At 46.7% G+C, this 12708-nt stretch overlaps 1 protein-coding gene across 2 annotated transcripts in view; it reads right to left on the bottom strand.

Annotated features, from left to right (window-relative positions):
- KIT (KIT proto-oncogene, receptor tyrosine kinase) overlaps positions 1-12708 on the bottom strand; it is a 96627-nt gene that overhangs the window by 83451 nt on the left and 468 nt on the right. The window lies entirely within an intron of this gene.

Raw genomic sequence — 12708 nt, 5'->3', positions numbered from 1 at the left:
CGCGCCCGCGCCCCCCCCCCGGGCAGCCACGCCCTCGGCGGGCCTCCCCTGAGAGGCAGTGGTCCTGAACCCAGGATCAGATCGTTTTAAATATATCATCCCTTGAAAATGTTGGAATGTGAATTAGGTAACCCATTCACATCTACCAAAAAAATCCACAAACTCTTCTCCCTGTGCTAGTTTATGATAAAAAAGGCAAGAGGAGAGGTTCTTTGTAATCAAAGTGGCACCTTTCGTTTCAGTTAAAAGCATACCTGCTATTTCCTACAATAAATATACATGTTCTACTAAAATAAACAGAAAAATATTAAAACATTCCCAATAAAGCATTTTAATGGCTAAACCAAAGACATAGTTTAGATTAAGAATCCTGATTTAATTTAACAGTCACCAAAAACCTAAAAACCAGTCCATGTGGTGCTTGACTAGCCAATTAAATATCACCCACTTCTTAAACTAAAACCTTTCCAAGGTGCGTGCTCTCAACATTAGCCACTAAAGGAATTTCACATTGGGGAGATTAAGATGGAAATGCGAATCAAATATTTTATAAATTAAAAATTATATCATTTTTAAAGTTCCCATTTTGCCTTTCTTTCAATCTTTCCAATTATGCATATATGTGTGTGTGTGTATATATATTTTATTATTATAGTCTTGTTTTCTTCGGAAGCATGTGCTAGGCCAGTAGACTAACAGAGAGCCGATGTCACCAGTCTTCTTTTACGCTTCCCAGATCTCCAGTAAATATTCTCCCCTAAAGCCAATGTCTACACTGATCCCTTTCTATCAATACTTCTTTTTTTAAAGATTTATTTAATTCCATTTGTTATTATCATTATTATTATTTTAAAATTTGACCAGAGAGAAAGGCGAAGTGAGAGAGCAAGCTGCCAGGCTTGGGACTCAAACCTTGGTCAACAGCGGGAGTCCAGCATCCCAACTACCATGCCACCTGCTGGACCCCATAAATATTTCTTTCTAAATGCTTCTTTCTAATAAGAGACACGTTACCTTCCAAAGTTCTTTGTGAGAACACCCTCCTTTGCTCTCCCTCTGTCAAGCAATTTCTCTGCTTAAGAAGCTATTATATTTAAATTACTGGAAGTATTGATTGTTTCCAAGAAGTTTTCTTATGCCCTTTGAAATAACCTGAGTCAAGGAGTAAACCCATATGAGGTTGGGTACTTTGCTTCATTAAACAACTTAAAGATACAAGAAAAAGACTAAGAGTTTCTCCTCTTCTTCATTTCACCCCTTTTTTCCAACTGGTCAAGAGCAGGCCTTCACTCTCCCTGCTATCAGCGACACCTTCCCTTATGTGACAGACACCAACAGTCACCTGCTGCTCCTCCACCTAACTCCCAGCCTTGGGGAGGGCAGCAAACAGTATTCTACTAAGGCAGGACTGGGGAGCCCAGGGCGGAAGCTCGGCATGTCCCAAGTCACACAAGACCCTTCTCACGGATTGGGGATTTGCTTGTTGCTGTTTTTACTTTAACGAATGAACTGACATAAACAATGCGTGTATGGTTTATCATCTTACCCAATGTTTAAATTCTGTGAATAAGCAAAAGTGAAAAGTTACCCGCTACCACTCTTACGTGGGCTCGAGGGCTGGAAGAGGTGTGCAGGCAGGTAAATGGTCTTGAACTAATGGCAGCTCACATGCATACTGGAATGGAGGCTGTACATACACCTAGGTCTTAGCACAGGAAAGGGATCTGTCCTTCTCCCTTCTTTAAGTTATTTCTCTGAATTAAGCACCTACTTGACCAGATGGCACTTACAAAAATCTCATCAGGTGTCAATATTTCAACCACTGAAGAATACAAATCTAAGTGCCCTAAGTATCATCCCATCTCACCTTCCCCTAGTCTCTACAGAGACTGCTTCCTGTTGGCGCCTTCTGGACAACCCTAGAGCTTGCTTTGGCTATTCCTATCTTAACCAAATTCCAACCTACTCTTGAAGATTTAATTCAGGTCCCCCAGCTTCCTTTTTCTTTTCTTTTTTCTTTTCTTTCCTCTCCTCTCCCCCCTCTTTTCTTTACTCTTCTCTGTCCTCTTTTTTTCTTTTAAGGTTTTAGCCATAGGGTGCTAGCCTCAGAGAGAGTTAAAGTGAGAAATCACCCCCCCCAGGAGGGATGGCCACATTGCAATCCCTTCTCCTCTACTCTCCTCGTGGGATTTTGGGCACACACATCCAGTGTGATTTTCAAGCCACTGGATGTGGAACTTGTACCGCAGTCAGCCATGTGGGAGTCCAGCACCCTAACACCACACCACCTGCTGCCCCCCCACCGCCCCCCAGCTTCCTTTCAATCAGCCACTCTATCAAGAAGCGAAGTCTGTGTACTACAACCCCATGGCAATGGACGTGACCACAGGGTTACTTAAGTTTTTACAAAAATCATATTACAGTAGCATCTCCCAGTATCTCTTACCTCCCTATAGAAGCCACACTCCTTAAAGGAGGGAAACACCCTAGACCTCACCCCACATCTCCACTTGAAGGGAAATGATGTCAGCAAAGCTGCGGAATTGCTTTTTCATTTGTACCCTTCCCCTTGAACTGATACAGCCCGTGTCCCTGAGCCAGGACCATGAAATGACCAAAGGGAAGGCCAGATGGGAGCAGAGGCCAGAGCGAGCCGCCATCGCTGAGTCCCCAGGGGGAAAGGCCTTCAGGGGCACGTCCTTTGGCCCACAGACCCGCCGCCTGCAGGGGCACTGGGCATCGCAGAGCACGGCCACTCTCAGGTTGGGACTGCACGAGGGACTATGCATTTCTTGAGACCTCAAGCTTTTTGTTTTTATTTTGACAACCCAATGGAAGCTATCACACCCTGCACTACTTGTTTTGTGGTTAGAGCTCTCCACCCTCCCCAAAAGATCAATAACCCATTTCTACACAGTGGGTTCTTTATTGGCTGTTTTCAATATAGCCAAAATTATAAACACAGTAGTGGGTCGTTTTAGAGTCTACGCAGCATCGATTAGAAACTGCCACAGCCAGGGCCGTGAGGAAGGAAAAACTGCTGGTTTTCCCATTTCCGAATTACTCAGGAAGGATTTCAGACAGGCCCCTCAAGGATCAAATCAACTGACTGGGGCAGCGCTTGGCCATTTCAACATGGCGGTTCCATGGCTCTCCTCCCGGCTCCAGCGAAGACCCTACAACTAGCTCTGATAACACAAGGATGGTTTTCCCAACCCTTCCAATGAAAGAACTTTCCCTTACAAAACTAAAAAGCTCAGTTTCCTTCTGGAGCAATTTAAACTAAGCTCATTTTGTCTGATTGTTCATTCACACACTACAAATATTTGAAGGTGTCACTCACTAAACCTTCCCTCACCTTGCCGTCTCCAGGCTTAATAAATCCAATTTCTTTACGTTGTGTTCAAGGAGCTTATTTCTCAAAGCTTTCAGCAACCCGACATCCTCCTCTACAGCCCAAAGGCCCATGTTATTCTCTGAGAAAAATAAAAACATATTTTTAAAAAGGCCTAATGCAGAGAATATAAGATTATTTTCCACTATATACTTCTTTACATGAAATTCACTTTTCATTATATGACGGATACGCAGTTAGCACAGGGAACAAGTGGACTCCCTCACTCCTGCCCTAATACTACCAAGCCATGTTCTGTGACTTTAGGGTGGAGTTTTATCACGCACAGGGACCTGCCCCCAAGAAAAATTTCTTTTCTCTGTCATGACTGTGAAATAGAGTGTCAGGTAAATGCAGCCAGAAAATAATCAATGAACAGGAGTCCCACATCACACTCCCTCTCTCAAATAGCACCTCTCCTCTTGGCTCCATTTCCATGAACCCCCATACTCGCACCGCCATTACTCCCAGTTACCACACCCTCACCCACCCCCCTGTTCTCCTTCCCCAATCTCAGCAGATCACAAGGCACCCACAGACATGCCAAGGGAATGAAGTCCTGGACCTTTATCTTCCTGTCTCTCTCAAGTGTTCTCTCTCCCTGCTTTCTAGACCATGTGCCCTCACACCAGGCCCTCCACCCCTCACCTGCATCTGATCTGAAGAACCCACCTGACTGGCCTTCTGCCCAGCAATCCACCCACACATGACTCTCAGCCATAAGACTGACCACCCTGAGTGAGCACCCAGAACCTCTCCCCTAGACACCTGTACACCAGCATTCATGGCCAGCAGGTGGCGTAGTGGTTAAGACACTGGATTTCCACCAGGCTGATCTCGATTTGAGTCCTGGACCCAGTGGCTTGACATTCAAGCCAGGACTGTGTGAGTGCATGCCCAAAATCCCCAGAGGAGAATGCAGAAGGGACTGCTGCGTGGTCATCCTCCCTCCAAGGGGTGATTTCTCACTTTCCCTCTCTCTGGTAAGTGCATGTATCCTATGGCAAAAACTTAAGAAAAAAAAAAAAAGGTTAAGATAGTAAATTTTGTATTAGTGTGCTTTACGAAAACAAAATGAAAAAGCGTTCTCCCTTAGTCTTGGCTGCCCACAGCAAGGAGGTGTCCAAGTTTCGGGACAGGACCTGTCATCTCACTTCCCCAGATATGGGGCAGGCTGGGAACTGTGCTTACTGGACAGAATGGTGGAGCCGGCCCTGGACTTTGCTTCCTGAGCAAAGCCTGGAAAGTCACTCCTAGGTCAAGTCCGCTTAGCCTTGACTTTAAAGCCTTCTTCATAATCTAGACCAAATTCACCAGTAACTACACCCTCCCTCCAATAAGGTTAGTCAGAGGAGTCTACCTTCCCAGCCTCTTGCCCTTCAGTTCCCTAACTGTAACCATCACACCAACTGAAAGATTGGACAGGGACCAGCAGATGGTGTAATGGGTACATCACTGGACTCCCACGTTTGAGTCCCAGACCTGGTGGCTTAAAAACTCATGCCAGTCGGGACCAGCAGTTGGCGTAATGGCTATGTCACTGAACTCCCACATAGGCAACCGTGGTTCAATTCCCGGACCCAGTGGCTTAAACTCACGCTGGGCGCGTGTACATGCATGCCCAATATCCCGAGAGGAGAATGGAGGAAGAGGGATTGCGGCATGGCCATCCCCCCTGGGGAGTGATTTCTTGCTTTCTATCTCTCTGTTTCTTTCTGATGAGCACACACACCCTATAGCAAAAACCTCTCAAAACAAACAAACAAACAAAAAAATAAAAAAACCTCATGCTAGGAGGCGCACGTGTGTGGGTGCCCAAAATCCCAAGAGGAGAATGGAGGAGAAGGGATTGCACGTGGGCATGCCCCCCCCGGGGTGGGGAGGGGGGTGATTTCTTTCTTTCAGTCTTTCTCTGTCTCTCCAGCAAGTGCATGCATCTTCTCTTAAAAAAAAAAAAATCTGACAATCCTCAGATAAGATCTTTGTGTCTTGCTTCATGTTTCTGTAGCTTTCTCCAACTGATACCTCAACACTCTACCCTCATTCTTTAAGGTGCAGGAAATAATCTCAAATACTGACCCCACCTGGACTCTTACTGATCCTGATCTCTATCACCCACCAAGACAGAAGCTCCTCTCCTTTAAAATCCGGCCCAGAGTACCCTGCAGTTGGGATGCCCAATTCCTCTCTCAGTCAGCAGGTGTGTTCTTTCCCCCTCCATCCCCCATCCTAGCCCACAGCTGTAGTCCCTGCAAAACCAAGGCATGGGGATTGATAAAGCTTCATTAAACTGAATCCAAAATGTTCACTGAGCATTATGTGCAAAGGAAGAAAGTTCAACCAGTGTTTACTGAGCACCTCTGTGGACAGCCTAGGGCAGCGGACGCAGTCAGCCTGGTCCTTGCACTCCCAGAAAAGCAAGGGAGGAAAAGCCCCCTACTATCCGAGGGTCATCGAAACCACTATAAGGTAATAACAGTTCATGGACCCTAAGGGAGCTTTCCTTATTTATTCACCTAGAGAAAATGGCCACTTACAGACAACCCCCACAAACTTTTATCTTGAAAAAACTGCATCCTCTCTGGTGGGAAGCTGAAAATAAAGATTAAGTGGGACCAGTGGGTCGTGCAGTCATTACATTGCTAGACTTCCACGTGGCCGACCGCAGTTCAAGTCCCAGAGCTGGTGGTGGTTTGAAACTCGTGCAGTGCCTGTGCGTGCCCAAGATCCCAAGAAAATGGAGGAAAAGAGATTGCAGCATGGCCATCCCCCCGGGGAGTTGATTTCTCACTTTCCTTGCCTCTCTCTCTCTCTTTCTCTGGGAAGTTGCATGCGCCCTACCTCTATAAAAACATAAGAAGATTAAGCCAAGAAACAAGAAGAAGGGAAACGAGGAGGGAGGTATGTATTACTACTGACCATGGAATTTTTCAAAACTAGATTAAAAGTCACCTTAATAATAAAAATAATTATAGAACAACCTATAGGCCCAACCTACAGGCCCAACCTACGTGGTGAAGTTGGTAGCATTCTGGACTGGAGTGCTGGAAGCCACATGGTAGACCACAGTTCAGATCCCTGACCAGGTCTCCCTGAAACACGCCAGGTGTGCACACGTGTGTCCAAGATCCTAAGGAGCTAGAGGACTGGAGAAAGGGGCTCACCACGGTGTGACAAGACCTTGTGGAGACTGCTTTTCTCTCTCATGTGCACATGTGCTCCCTATCATGAATAAAACAATTTCAAAAAATTTTTAAGCCCTACATAATCTGGTTTTACACCATTTCCAATTTATTTTCCTGAGACAAAGCTGAAAGAGTACATAAGAAAACCAGCCTGATGATGGAGTTCAAGCACTTCCCCCACAAGGAGAGCATATTATATACAGACTCTCATTCAATCCTTGAGAAAGTCCAAGCCATCATTCCCATTTTACAGGTGAAGAAATAAAGCTTACGGAGAGGGTATCTTGTCCCAGATCCTACAGCTGGAAAAGGCAGAGCGAGGATAAAAACCCAAGTTGTCAACTTCAGAGTCTAAGCTCTTGATGCCCCATGCCCTGAATAATTACTTGGCTTAAACCTTAAATTCTGCAAAAATGTTGAAAGCCTAGCTGTCAAAAAGGCATGCACTGGAAGATATTTAACAAAATTATGTCCTGACCAAAACAAAAGTAGGAAGCTAAAGTATAAGATAATTGGAAAACTATCAGGTACAAATGTTTCCTGGCGAAATAGTCTGAGATGTATGGAACTCTCCCACACTGTTGGTGAGAATGTAAATTAGTACAGCCATTGTGGAGAACAATATGGAGGTTTCTTAAAAACCTACAAATAGAACTACCGCATGATCCAGCAATTCCACTCCTGGTATCTATCCAAATGATAGGAATACACGCAGCTGGGAAAATGCTTGCACATTCATGTTTACTTGCAACATTAGTCACAATTACTAAGACATGGAATCAACCCAAATGTCTAAGAACAGATGAATGGATTGAAAAGTGTGGCACATATACACAATGGAATACTACTCAGCCATAAAAAAAAATGAGATCCTGGTATCTGACAGAAAGTGAATGAATATGGAAGACTTCATGCTGAGTGAAACAAGCCAGACTACTGAAGAGAAGCATTGTATGCCCCCACTTCATATATACTGAATGTCTGAACTCTACAGCAGAAACTGAAAGATTAGAAGACATAAAAGCATGGAGAGCAACTGTGGATACTACAGACAGTGTAGGAGAAGGATGGGCAGAGGGAGGACGAGATGGAGAGAATTGGAAGGAAGGAGAAAAGAAAAACATTTAACAGACACAAAAATGTAAAATTATGTTGAAGACAATGTGTACAGTAGTATCTTTGATTGGACTAATATGCAGTATATTCATGCTTGGAAGTTTCCTTTTGTATACTACAAAATATACAGTGAAGAAATGTAAATAAGAGAAAAAACAAATCCAAAATCTCTTTGGTCTCTAACCAGTGACTCTTATCTATAATTCAAAACTCGATATAAAACTCAAGAGAAAAGTTAAAGTTGTTTTCATTTTAAAAGCTATCAGGTTATGGGGCTAGCAGGTGGCATATAGTGGTTAGGGCACTATGGTCAACATGGTTTGAATCCTAGATCCGGAGGCTTGAAACTCACGCCAGTCACATGTGCATACATGCCCAAAATCCCAAGAGAAGAATGGAGAAGAAGGGATTGCTGCGTGGCCAACCCCACTGTGGGGAGATTTCTCACTTTCCATCTCACTGTCTCTCAGACAAATATATGTGCCCTATAGCAAAAACTTCTCAAAAATAAACAAACAAATAAAGCTATCAGGTTAGTACCTATTGGTCCCCGCATGCAAGCATTCATTTTATTAGGTGTGTATCCCATTGTAGATCCTATGCCAAGCACCTTTATGAGAATCTTTCTAATTTTATCATATTAAGAGTATACATTGTTGGAACCAGCAGATGGCGTAATGGTCACAGCTCTGGACTCTCATGTGGATAACAGCAGTCTGAGTCCTGGACCCGGCAGCTTGAAAACTCATGCTAGGGGTGTGTGTGCATGTGTGCCCAAAATCCTGAAAGGAGAATGGAGGAGAATGAACTGCAGCGTGACCATGCCCCCTGGGGGATAATTTCTTGCTTTCTGTCTCTCTGTCTCTCCAGTGAACACACACACCGTATAGCAAAAATTTCTCTAAAAAGAAAAAAAAGATTATGCGTCATTCTCTTTTCTGGATAACAATTCCTGTTTTATAGATGATCAGTATGGCTAACACGAATGCGGGGTGCTGGGTGACAAACGCTGTATTCGCAGCAACCCATTTATTGGCACAAAGGGGTTAATTTGCTCGAAGTCACAGAGCAAGGTGTGACAAAACTAGAGGCTGGCTGTAGCCAGGGGTCAGCAACCAAAGACACCAGTGGTCCCCTTTGAAAGGGTGGCAGTTCTCAACTCTTCAAGAAGAGGTAGAAATCGAGACCTCGATTTAAATATTATATGAATATTTTCTAAAAAGCATCCCGCAGGCCAAAGAAACATGTCTAGTGACTATCAACTTACAGTTGCTCCTAAGAGTCTTATGTCAAAAGATGAGCTAGTATGATCCTGTCCAAAAATGCCAGAAATCAGAGCTACCGTGCCGGGCTTCCTCACAAGGCTCTCCTTGCAACAAACTTTGACCCTGAATTTGCCCTCCATTCACACTCTGACCTCTGCTAAATGCCCACCTAAGCCTCCTCACTCTGGACTTGCACTCGTGAAAATAACTATTCAAGTTACTTAAACTGCATATGAAATTCTGCAGATTTGTATTCCTGCAAAAGTCTTTTCAATGCAGTGTTTTAAACTTACTACACACGGATGTAGCAAAATAAAGCACTCGCTGTGCCCGAGAGCTGGCCAACTCTTCAACTAAATTCATTCTGGAGAGACCTGCAGCAGCAGCGACCTCACCGCTATCGTGGGAGGCTCCTGCTCACCGTCCAGCGCTGAGAATCCGCTCAGGACACCCTGGCTCATTTCCTCCTGCCCTTCTTTAATCAGCTGGAGGAGACCGGAGGAAATGAGTCAAAATCCTAAGAGAAACTTCTAAGGGCTGTCAACAACAGCAGCCAAATGCATCACCACCACATCTGTGGTCAATGCGCTACCAGGGCAGGCCGCTGAATGCCTGGCCCACGGGCGATGAGCGTTTGGGGAGAAGAAAGGCTGTGAGTGGTCCATTGTGGGCCTCTCCTCGGACCCACCCAGGTTGTAAAAAGCCAACAGTCTCAGCTAGCATTGCGAGGACCAAGGGGGGTCAAGAGTTGGGGGGAAATGCCTATGATAAACAAACTATGCATAGGTTTCCCATCTATGTTTGCACCCAAAGAAACTCAAACTTTAATTGCACTTTTCCACGAACTTTTTGGATTCCCCTTATGTCATGTTAAAAAACTATTTTTACTTTTGGCCTCGGGAATGGATTTCTCCTGACAGACATCCCTTAGGAGAAAGCTCATTTCCGTTTCTGAGCCCTACCTGGAACGGGACAGTGACACCTAAAGTTCTCACAACTCAGGGCCAAAGGCCAACACCCCCAACTCCCACTGCTGTCATTGAAGGAATCGTCCTCCACCAGTGAACACGTGGCTAAAACAGAGAAACCTGGGAATCTACTGGAAATTGAGAAGACGAGGAGCACTCGAACTCAAATGTCCTAAGATAGGTCTTTTTCACCAACATTGGGAAGGCAATGGCCTTGGCCGTCCTGTTTTCCCAGAACCTCCAGCGATGCCTGGCACACAGTAAGCACTCATTAAATGTTTTTCAACAAGTCTCACTTCACAAAACAAAATCGGGTGAGTCATGCAAGTGGGGATAGAGGGCGTGTGGGGCTGGTCTCCGGCTTTTTGTTTGGGGCCAGTGACTTATTCTCAGTTTCCACAGCTGTAACCGAGCAGGGGCAATGGGTTGGGCTTGTAGAGAGAACTGGAAATGCCAGGGAAACCCCAGCAAGGAGCCTGCTGCACAGTTTTCCACAAGAGCCACAACTACGTGCAACAACACACACACTATGACACTTACGGCACCAGATGAAGCATGTTGTAAACACACAGCAGACATGGTTTTTACAAAGTCATTAGGGAAAAAAAAAATGGATGGGGGGGGCAAGACCAGAACAGGGATGAATAAATGATCTGGGGTCTTTTTATTGATTTGTTTAAAGAATGACTTATTTCATTTTATTTGCTCTTGTTCATTTTTTTAATTTGACCAGAGAGAGAAAGGGAAAGGGAGAAATCTGGGACTCAAACTGTGGTCCTCCATGTGGTCCCCCACACCACCTGCCAGCTCCCTGGGATCTCTTTTCAAGACCATGAAAAGGCCATGGCTTCTCGTCCAGCAGGGTACTCATTCCAAATACCTTGTCCAGCTGCGAGGAGGAATCTGGCCTCTGGCAGGAACAAGGGGAGATATGATTCACTATTCCTTGCAGGTTCATCCTGTTTAGCAAAGGCACTGTAAATACATGTGTGTGCGCGTGCGTGCGTGTGTGTCCATCCGTCCACACAGCAGGCACCTCACAGGCATGTGGGAATTGAGGGAGGGCAGCATAAAACATCGTCTCCGCCTTAGCCAGAGGCAGACCACAAGGATACATGGATTCACCAAGAGGTCCTTGTACCCAAGAAAGACACCGGAATGTCAAAGAGGCGGGAAGGGGTCAGGTGAAGAATGGACAAAGATGAATGGGAGTCTCTACCCTTAACCCTAGACCAGAAGAATTATGGACGCAAACAGAAACTGGGCTTCCCAAAATTTAAGTGTCCTACCGGTGGCAGGGAAGAGGACTTGAGGGGCAGAGCCAGGCTTTGTCACTATATTCCACTGTCCCCAGGAACAGACCTTAAAATCCCCTTTACCAAAAACCTATTGCAAGGAGCAGGCAAATGGGGGGTGGGGGTGGGAGAGACCACCGATTCAAGTAACTTTTAAAAGAGAAATATTCCTTCTGGTGTCCTAGTCAGGTCTCTCTTACACACCTTAAGTGATAATAAAAGGCCAAGCAAGGCACAAATCTATAGAGACCAAACATGTCATTTTGAATCTGGGCCATTAAATTAAAAAAAAAAAAAAAATCCGGACACTCGGTGGTGACCCCTCCTGCAGCACAGGGGTCCATCCTGACGCTGGGCCTCTCTTCCCGACAGGAAAGCCTTCACAATGCCTTATGGTCTGCACAGGGAGGTCGTGCAGACTACGGAGAAGGGGCCAGGAGGTGACAGTCTCAGGACAGTTCATTGCCATGATCCTTTTGGGGTGCTCCACTGCAGTTCGGAATCACTTTCTATCCTTACATTACCAGGGTAACCTTAAAGACTATTTTTTTTTTTAATCTGGAAGAGAGCTTCAGGGTGAGCAGGACCTGCACGCGCCAGCACGCCAGCGACACCTGGATAAAAAGGCAGGCGAGGCAGGGCTGCGCGTCTCCAGAGCCTGCAGATCCTCCAGCACCTTAAGACCCAGCTTCCCGCGGGGATACAACTGGTTTCCAGAATAGATTTAAGAACCAAGTAAGACTGGCAGAAAGTTCCACTCCACCTCCCACCCCACCTCGGGCAGCCCTGGAGTGTGGCTATCCCGTGGGAGGGGTTGTTGCGAGTCTCAAATTTCCCGAAGAAAACTGGCACCTGCGATTACCGGACGCAGACACCGAAACGAGGGGCTCCCAGAGCTCCTCCAGGCTGGTAGGTCACCCTGGCTGGGCGCGCGAGGTGGCCGGGGTCGAAAACCGCAAGCCTGAGCAGGCAGCCTCCAGTCGCTCCGGAGCGCGTGGCAGGAATGAAGCGGCACCGCGGCGGAAAGGGGCGCGCCTACCGCACGGGAGTCACAAAAGCAAAAAGTCTGCAACCTAGCGGCGGCTTTGCACACGCCCTGCCCAAGTTGCCCGGGTCGCCACCACCTCCTGGGTGGCGGGGTGACCCCCCAGCCGCACGCGGCGCGCTCCGGGAGCAAGACCAGGGGGCGGGGAAGCGGCAGCCTTAGACTCCGCTCCACCCGTAGCACCGCGAGGAGAGGCGGCAGCAGGTCGGTCCCCAGCTCGGGCACAAAGAGGGCCAGCGGTTGAAAGCAGCAGACACAGAGCAAAGAAAAGGCTCCCCAACTTTGCCCTCGGCTTGGCTGAGAACCTGCGGGCCGGTCCTCGGGTGCTCCGGCCTCCCCCACGCAACTTTTAACAAAAGGAAGCTGTGGCCGCGCCTCGCACGGCGAGACCAAGTGCTCGGAGCGAACCCCCGAGCCGCTCGCCTCCGCCACCCCGCGCC

The sequence above is a fragment of the Tupaia chinensis genome, unplaced genomic scaffold (genome assembly GCF_000334495.1).
Source record: "Tupaia chinensis unplaced genomic scaffold, TupChi_1.0 Scaffold000102_1, whole genome shotgun sequence".
Taxonomy (NCBI): domain Eukaryota; kingdom Metazoa; phylum Chordata; class Mammalia; order Scandentia; family Tupaiidae; genus Tupaia; species Tupaia belangeri.
This window is presented reverse-complemented; position numbering and strand designations above follow the sequence as displayed.